Here is an 8,906-nt window from a genome sequence, read left to right on the forward strand (position 1 = left end):
TTGGCTTCTTACCTCGGGTTGTTTTTAGCCTTGTGGAAATTATTTATTTTTATAGTCAGATTTATCTACAAAAAACTACATAAATTTTTACATTTATGACATCTGAATTGTATGCCTTACTCAGAAATTATTTCTCTCAAAGAATATTAAAAAAAAATTTCCTTTTTTTTAGCACTTTTTCTCTTCTCAAGTTGAGAAATCTGTCTCACCTGCTGTTTCTTGGATGTCCGTAGGAGATGGACATTACTTTTTCCACAAATGTCTTTGTTAATTTCACGTGATGATTGATATTTTTTGCCCACTGATTTGAAAGCTCATTTTTATTGACTAAAATTCTGTATGTGCATCTAATTTTGGAGTTTTCAATCTTGTTTTGTTGACCAGCTTAATCAGCAGGGCTATGTTTTATTCTAGAAAATTATTTTACTGCCTAATAAGTAATAGTGTTAGTATCTGTGCTTTATAGATTTTATAGACAATTTGTGTGATGGGCTTTATTATTATTTTCACTTTATCTCACAACCCCTTTCCCTTGAAGGGCCATGTAGTTCTTATTCCCAATGGGCTTCCTGTAGACTTTGGAACTGCCTTGCTTTGGCCAAAGTATGAGTGGTCATGAGATGTACCACATCCAATCAACATTGTATTTGTTTACTAAAAAAATTTTTGTAATACTCGTTTTTAAGAGACAGAGGGAGACAGAGCATGAGCATAAGAGGGGCAGGGAGAGAGGGAGACCCAGAATCCGAAGCAGGTTCCAGGCTCTGAGCTGTCAGCACAGAGCCCGTTGTGGGGCTCGAACCCACGAACCTTGAGATCACGACCTGAGCCGAAGTCAGATGTTTAACTGACTGAGCCACCCTGGCGCCCCCCACCCAACATTTGAGAGGCATTCCAGTCTGCTGCTATGTTCCTGCCAGAAATGAGAGAGGCACTCCTGTGTTAGGTACTGAGATTTTGAAGGGTTCTCTTTGCAACATCACCATAAAGAGCGAACAGCAGTATACCAAAGACCTAGTTCAGTCATTTATTTTCTCTAAGTGAAATTCATGTTTTCTTGTCCACAATAGGTAGGTAATTAATGTCCTCAAACCGTAAAAGAGCTATCCCACTGTTTTTCATCTCTGCCCCCAGGGAGGTCCACCCAAGCCCCAATCCATTCTGGGTTTGCTAGTACTTCCCATGAGCTTGCGGAAGCCATCCTCTTGATCATTGAAGATCTTCTGGAACACCATGGCTTCCTTCTTCTCCTGCTCTGGCTCCCGTTATTGGTTTCTGCTGGCACTGTTGACTCCCTGATACATACCTGTGCTGTTTTCCTGTCACAGCTGTCATCTGACATAGCTCACTGCTCAAGACACCTAATCTGTTTCATGTCCCCATAGTCCTTGCAGGGAGGACTGGCTTCGCTCCAGTCCTGTTCTGTCGCTTAGTTTTGGATGGTCCACAGTTAGTACACTTCTAACTCATTCCTGAAGATAGAAGACCGCTGTTTTGGCTGTTTTCTTAATTGCTCTTTGTTTCAGATTTTTCTGCATTAGGTTTCTGGCACAGAGTGACATTCCCATCGTCCTGAACAAACCCCTCCACTCTGGTGGCAAGTGATCTTCCGCATCAAGCCACATTTCTCTACCCCCACTTGTCTTCCAGCCCTGCCAGGCCCTTGTGGTGCATAGGGCTTTATCTTGACTTTGCTACAGTAATTTTTTTTTCAACGTGATGGAGATAACCTAAAACAAGCAGGACTGCTGTGTCTTATTAGAAACACATTTCAGTGCTAGCGAGAGTTTTAGAATACTTTTTGTTAGTATGAATGATTTGAGTCCATTGGCTGTTCTTATGAATTTCAGGCATTTTGTTTCCATATTAGATGATGAATTCGTAAAAGAAAACAAAGGCATACGCCTTCGCCCCGCCAATGCCAAAGCACTGTCAAAATAATCTGCAATTTACATCTATGTGGTAATTTCAGGAGCATATTACTCATCTTTAAGATACTGAGTGTTGGAATGACATTTTGCAAATATTTTCTGGCTGTAGGTTTCAAATATGTGTGACGTTTACAGCTATACAAACAGCCAAGGCTGCTACTAGTTAAAACATACTCCAGGTGTGACATGTTTGGAAAAGAAACACTGAAGATATCTGAAGTTATACCAAGGGGATTAAAACATGATGCTATTCAGAATACAGTCGCCTCGTGTGCATAGTTACATGCATGGGCATAGTACATAATTTCTATTATAGTTTTATTAAAGCAGTTGTAAAATATCACCTGTGCTAAGAAAAATCTTTTTTTTAAATGCCTATCTTTTGGCCTGTTGTTGGCCTACTGTGCTGTTCTTGCCTTACGCCAATTTGTTTTGGACGGTTTCTTGCTTTGTGTAAGGATTTTCGTGACTTCTTCCAAAAATTTCCCATTTTTTGCCTATGCCTGTGTTCGAGGGCTAAATTTTAACCTTCATCAATACTAATTAAAGGAGGTGCTTTTCATCAATAAGCGCCGTAAACTTGCTTTTGGAAAGTGCTTCTCCAGACGCGTGGCACCGTAGCTTGGCTAGGAGGCTGTGTGTCTGCTCAGAGGTCTCTGTGTCCTTGGATGTCTACCTTTAAAAGGATTGAAAAAAAGTTTTCAAGTCCCTAGCTTTTCAGTGGGAGGATAATTTTAGATTGAATTAAAGCAGAAGTTGGCAGAATAATGGGCTCCACCATATGTCCATTGTAACACTACTGAGCATCTCTAACTGCAGTGGCCTGGAGTTTTGCAAGGTGGTGATTTTTGTATCTGGTCACGATACCCTCGTCAATAGATGCTTATATTTGAGGACATGTGGCTGCGGCTGCATCTCAGGCACTAATTTATTTTGATATCCCTTTACACTTTGGATCTTATTTAAAGGCTTTTCTGTATAGGTAGGGCATAGGTAGTACTCTTTCAGTTCATCCCTGGGGATTTTCTAAAATCTCTCCTACCCCTATGCCTTCAGAGGGGCCGTATTTTTCTGTGATCATGTGGTAATCAGGTAAAGCAGGTTGCATTAGTGTGTTCAGGTTGCTATGACAAAAGTCCCTTAGATGGGGTGGCTTAAACATTAGACATTTATTTCTCAGGGTTCTGAGAACTGGGGCATCCAAGACCAAGACTAGATTCTGTGTTGGGCAGGCACCTCTTTTTTGTTGCATGGAAGGCCAGCTTCTTGCTGTGTCTTCACATGGCAGAAGGGACAAGGGAGCTCTCTCTGGGGTTTCTTCTGGTTTGTTGTTGTTGTTGTTGTTGTTGTTTGTTTTTGTGGTTTTTTTGCTTGCTGGTTTTGTTCATTTATTAGAGAGAGAGAGAGAAGAGGGGAGGGGCAGAGAGGTGAGGGGTGGGCAGAGTATCCAAAGCAGTCTCTGTGCTGACAACAGGAAACCTGATACGGGACTTGAACTCCCAAACCATGAGAGTATGACTGGAGCCAAAGTTGGACGCTCAACTGGCTGAACCACCCAGGTGCCCCTGGGGTCTCTTCTATAAGGGCACTAACCCCATTCAAGAGGGCTGTACTCAATGATCTAGTCTCCCAAAGGCCTCAACTCCTGATAACATCACTTTGGGGATTAGGTTTTAACCTATGAATTTGGGGTGATATAGTCTGTAAGGTCAGTTTTTCATGAGTAACTGAAGTTTATAGGGTTTTGTATTTTAACTACTGTTAGACTAACACTCCTCTTCAGTGCAATATTTAAATACTTAATGGGAGATATAATGAATAATTATAAAGTGTTTTAAAGTTTTCCAATGAGGATAATGTTCCAGTGTCAACTCCTAACCCCATCAGAGAGGACTCTGGTTACGTGCTTGCATAAGTGACAAGGGAAGCAGAGAAAATGGGATTGGTCACAAATCATTAAGTCCCTGCCATGTGCTTGTAATGGGCTGAAAACATTCCCCCCAAATTCATGAGCTGAAGCTCTAGCCTTCAGTAACTCACAGTGTGAATGTATTTGAAGATGGGACCTTTTAAAGAGGTAATTAAGGTTAAGTGAGATCATTACGGTGGTCCTGATCCAATATGGCTGGTGTCCTCATGAGAAGAAGAGCTAAGGACTCAGATGGGCTCAGAGAAGGGACCGTGTGAGGACACAGGGAAAAGGCAGCCACCTGCAAGCCAAGGAGAGAGACCTCAGGCAAAACCACACCTGCCATCACCTTGATTTTGGATGTCCATCCTCTAAAAGTGTGAGAAAATAGATTCCTGCTCTGGGGACCACCCGGTCTATGGTATCTTATTTTAATAACCCTATCAAACTAGAATTCCGTAAGAGCAGTAACTTAAAATTTATGGAATAATTGTGAAAGAAGTAACAGATGTACCCTACTGATTTCTTGCCATTTATTTAAACCATCTTCTAGGACCTTGTCTGTGGTTCTGTAGTCTTCTTATATAGTCAAGCATATGTTAAAGTTGATTTGCTTGGCAATATTTATTTTTTGTGAACAGGATGTTTTTCAATAGGTTTTCCTGATTATTATTTCTGGTATAAAGGGAAGCTATTGATTTTTTTAAAATAATATTTTGCAACCCGTATATCCCACTGAGATCTTATTAGTTCAAATACATTTCCATTTGTCTGTCTTAACGCTGCAAGTAGATAATCGTTCTATTTCTGTGGTAGATAATCTGATATAATGCAAATGAATTTAGTACAGATTTTCTAGATTTTGCTTGCTTAAAATGTAGTAGAGTGAAAGAAGCCACAATGTTTCCTTTTATGCCTGTAGATTTCTCCTTTTGTGAAAAACCTAGCGTTTGCATTCTTTATTTCTATGGTATGTATTCTTGGGGCATGCGTATCTCTGTTACATCATCATGGTGGATTATGTCCACACATATGAAATCTCGCTTTTTAACTTTATTTTGACTCTGAATTTTGTCTTGTTCTTAATACAGTGTGAACCTCTAATTTGGGTTACCATGGCATGGCATAATTTATGGCTATTTTATGTTAACTTTTGTAAGATGTTTTGTTCAGGTGACGGGGTTCACTTATTTGGGGAAGTAAATAATTTGATCTGAAAGTCTTCCCCTTGAAAGAAAAATTTGCTCCATTTTGTCTACAGTCTTAACCCAATAGTCTATTTTACTTTTGCCATCATTCTGTGCTTTGTTACTCTCTCATTTCCTTTTATCCCATCCCATCACTACATGTTTCCTGTCTATAATACAGAGACTACATGTGCTCTTTGTTATGAGCTGAATTTTGTGTCTCTGCCCCTCTCTCCAATTCACATGCTGAAGCCTAAATCCCTCATTGTGGCTGCATTGGAGTAAGGAAATAAGTAAGGTTAAAACAGGTCATAAGGGTGTGGGGCCCTAATATGAAAAGATGAGCATCCTTCTAAGAAGACACACCTAAAGAGCTCATACTTTCTGAGTTCTCACTGAGGACAGGCGCTGTGAGGACATAGAGGGATGGCAACCCATCTGTAAACGAAGAGGAGTGTCCTCACCAGAAACTGAGTTGGTGGAACTCCTAGACTACAGAGCTATGAATAGGTAAACTTCTATTGGTTAAGCCATTCAGTCTAGGGTATTTTGTTATGGCAGCCTGAGAAGACTGATACACTATTTTTATATAAACTTGAGTTATACTCCCCAAATTCAAAAACATGTTTTAAACTGTATTTTCTAATGTCAATGTCGGAAATAAACTCTATTGACACCCTCATGAAATAAAAAGCAATTATTAACCTTATTTCTTTTAAACTAGTTTTTATTGGTTATTCTGAAATCTTAGAATGATGGTTCTTATTTTGAATAATATATCTTAACCTGTCAATAAACAAATTCAGGAGGTCACAGGTTATAAAATCCAGGCACAGAAATCTGTTGAATTTCTACACACCAACAATGAAGCAGCAGAAAGAGAAATTAAGGAATCAATCCCTTTACAATTGCACCAAAAACAATAAGATACCTAGGAATAAACCTAACCAAAGAGGTAAAAGACTTACACTATAAAAGCTATAAAACACTGGTGAAAGAAATTGAAGAAACTTAAAGAAATGAAAAGACATTCCATGTTCCTGGATCAGAGAAACAAATATTTTTAAAATGTCTATACTACCCAAAGCAATCTACACATTTAATGCAATTCCTATCAAAATACCAACAGCATTTTTCACAGAACTAGAACAAACAATCCTAACATTTGTATGGAACCACAAAAGGCCATGAACAGCCAAAGCAATCTTGAAACTGAAAAGAAAAGCTGGAGGCATCAGAATTCTGGACTTGATTATATATTACAAAGCTATAGTGATCAACACAGTATGGTACTGGCATAAAAATAGATACCTAGCTCATGGAACATAATAGAAAACCCAGAAATGAGCCCACAATTATATGGTCAAACAATCTTTGACAAATGAGGAAAGAATATCCAATATAAAAAAGACAGTCTCTTCAACAAATGGTGTTGGGAAAACTGGGCAGCAACATGCAAAAGAATGAAAGTGGATCACTTTCTTACACCACCCACAGAAATAATTCAAAGTGGGTTAAAGACCTAAATGTGAGACCTGAAATCATAAAAGTCCATAAAAGAAAGAACAGGCAGTAATGTCTCTGACATTGGCCAAAATGACTTTTTTTCTAGATAAATCTCCTGAGGCAAGGGAAGCAAAAAGCAAAAATAAACCATTGGGACTACATCAACATAAAAAGTCTGCACAGTGCATGAAGCAATCAGCAAAACTAAAAGGCAACCTATGGAATGGGAGAAGATCTTTGCAAATGGCATATCTAATGAAAGGCTAGTATCCAAAATATATAAAGAACCTACACAACTGAACACCCCAAAACTGAATAATCCAATTAAAAAATGTGCACAAGACACAAGTAGACCTTTTTCCAAAGAAGACCTATAAATGGCCTACAGACACATGAAAAATTCTCAGCATGACTACATGACTCATCACAAGGGAAATGCAAATGAAAACCATGATGAGATGTCACTTTGCATCTCTCACTTGGTTAAAATAAAAAACAAACAACGGGTGCTGGTGAGGTTGTGGAGAAAGAATCCTCTTGCATTTGTGGTGGAAATGCAAACTGGTACAGCCACTGTGGAAAACAGTGTGGAGGTTCCTCAAAAAGTTAAAACTTGGGGCATCTGGGTGGCTCAGTTGGTTAAGTCTCCCACTCTTGATCATGGCGCAGGTTGTCATCTCATGGTTGGTGGGATTGAGCCCCAGGTGAGGTTCAGAGCTAACTGTGTGGAGCCTGTTTGGGATCCTTTATCTTCCCTTCTTTCTGTCCCACCCACCACTTGCTCTCTTTCAAAATATATATTTAATTTTTTTTAATTAAAAATAGAACCACTTTATGGTCCAGCAATCACACTGCTAGATACTTACCCAAAGAATACAAGAACACTAATTCAGACGGATGCATGCAACCCAGTATTATCAACAATAGTGAAATTATGGAAACAGCCCAAGGGCTGGCCAAGTGGTGAATGGATAAAGAAGGGGTGATATATACATATACACACGCATACATACACACACACACACATATACAATGGGGTAGTATACAGCCATAAAAAATGAAATTTTGCCATTTCCAACAACGTGGATGGAGCTAGAGAGTATAGTTCTAAGTGAAATAACTCAGAGAAAGACAAACACCATATGATTTCACTCCTATGTGGAATTTAAGAAACAAAAACAAAGGAAAAAAGAGGCAAACCAAGAAACGGACTCCTGACTACAGAGAACAAACTATTGGTTACCAGAGGGGAGGTAAGTAAGCACATGGGAGAAATAGGTGATGGGGATTAAGAAGCACACTTGCTGAGCACTGGGTGAGGTATGGATGTGTTGAAACACTTTATTGTACACCTGAAACTGGTATTATGCTATTAAATAACTAGAATTTAAAAACGTGTGTACGTATGTATGTATCTATATACATATATATATATATATATATATATATATATATATATCTCACAAACTTATCTGTCAATATAAAAGAAATTTGCATTCTGTTCTATAACTGTATTATAAAATTATTCAGAAAAATATAAGTTGAAATGATATGTTTTGCTGCTCATCAATTCTTTCATACTTGAACTCAATGGCAAAGCTTAGCCAACACTCTTGATTATATCTATGATTTTAGGTTATGTGGCTTTGTCTGAAGTTCATAGAGGGTGCTGACCAATGGGCAGTGTGCAAAGCTTTCTCCTAGAGCAAGTCTAAAGGCAGCACGTTCTTTTTTTTCTTAATGTTTGTTTACTATTGAGAGACAGAATGTGAACATGGGAGGGGCAGAGAGTGAGGGAGACACAGAATCTGAGGCAGGCTCCAGTCTCTGAGCTGTCAGCACAGAGCTGGACTCAGGGCTCCAACTCACAAACCATAAGATCATGACATGAGCCAAAGTCGGACGCTCAACCGACAGAGCCACCCAGGCACCCCAAAAAGCAGAATGGTCTTACTGTAATGCACCCACTGCATAGATAGATGGAAACTTCATTAACAGTTGAAAAAGGAAGGGATGGGAGGTTGACTCAGGCCACAGCCTCTACCCCGGTGACAAGGAGCAATAGACTGGTTAAGTATTTTCTGTTTCTACCATTCGTGTGCCTTCTCTTCTTTGGGGTTCCTTAGTGCCTAGTAACCTACAGTGCTTCTGAATGCCACTTGCACAGGGACATGAAAGGTTTACTTCTTAAACCTTGTTGGCCGTAAACAAGAACGAAGTTACTGGCTATAGCCACCCCTTGTCCCCCTTTGGTACAAAATTGGTCCTTAATAAATCTTTGTTGAATGAATTGCTGAATATAGAATTGTAAGTCATAAACTTCTCTATTCATAGTTCTGGAAGGTTATCTGACGTTGGGGAGAAGAAGTCTTA

Source organism: Panthera onca, chromosome B1, assembly GCF_046562875.1.
Source record: "Panthera onca isolate mPanOnc1 chromosome B1, mPanOnc1 haplotype 2, whole genome shotgun sequence".
Taxonomy (NCBI): domain Eukaryota; kingdom Metazoa; phylum Chordata; class Mammalia; order Carnivora; family Felidae; genus Panthera; species Panthera onca.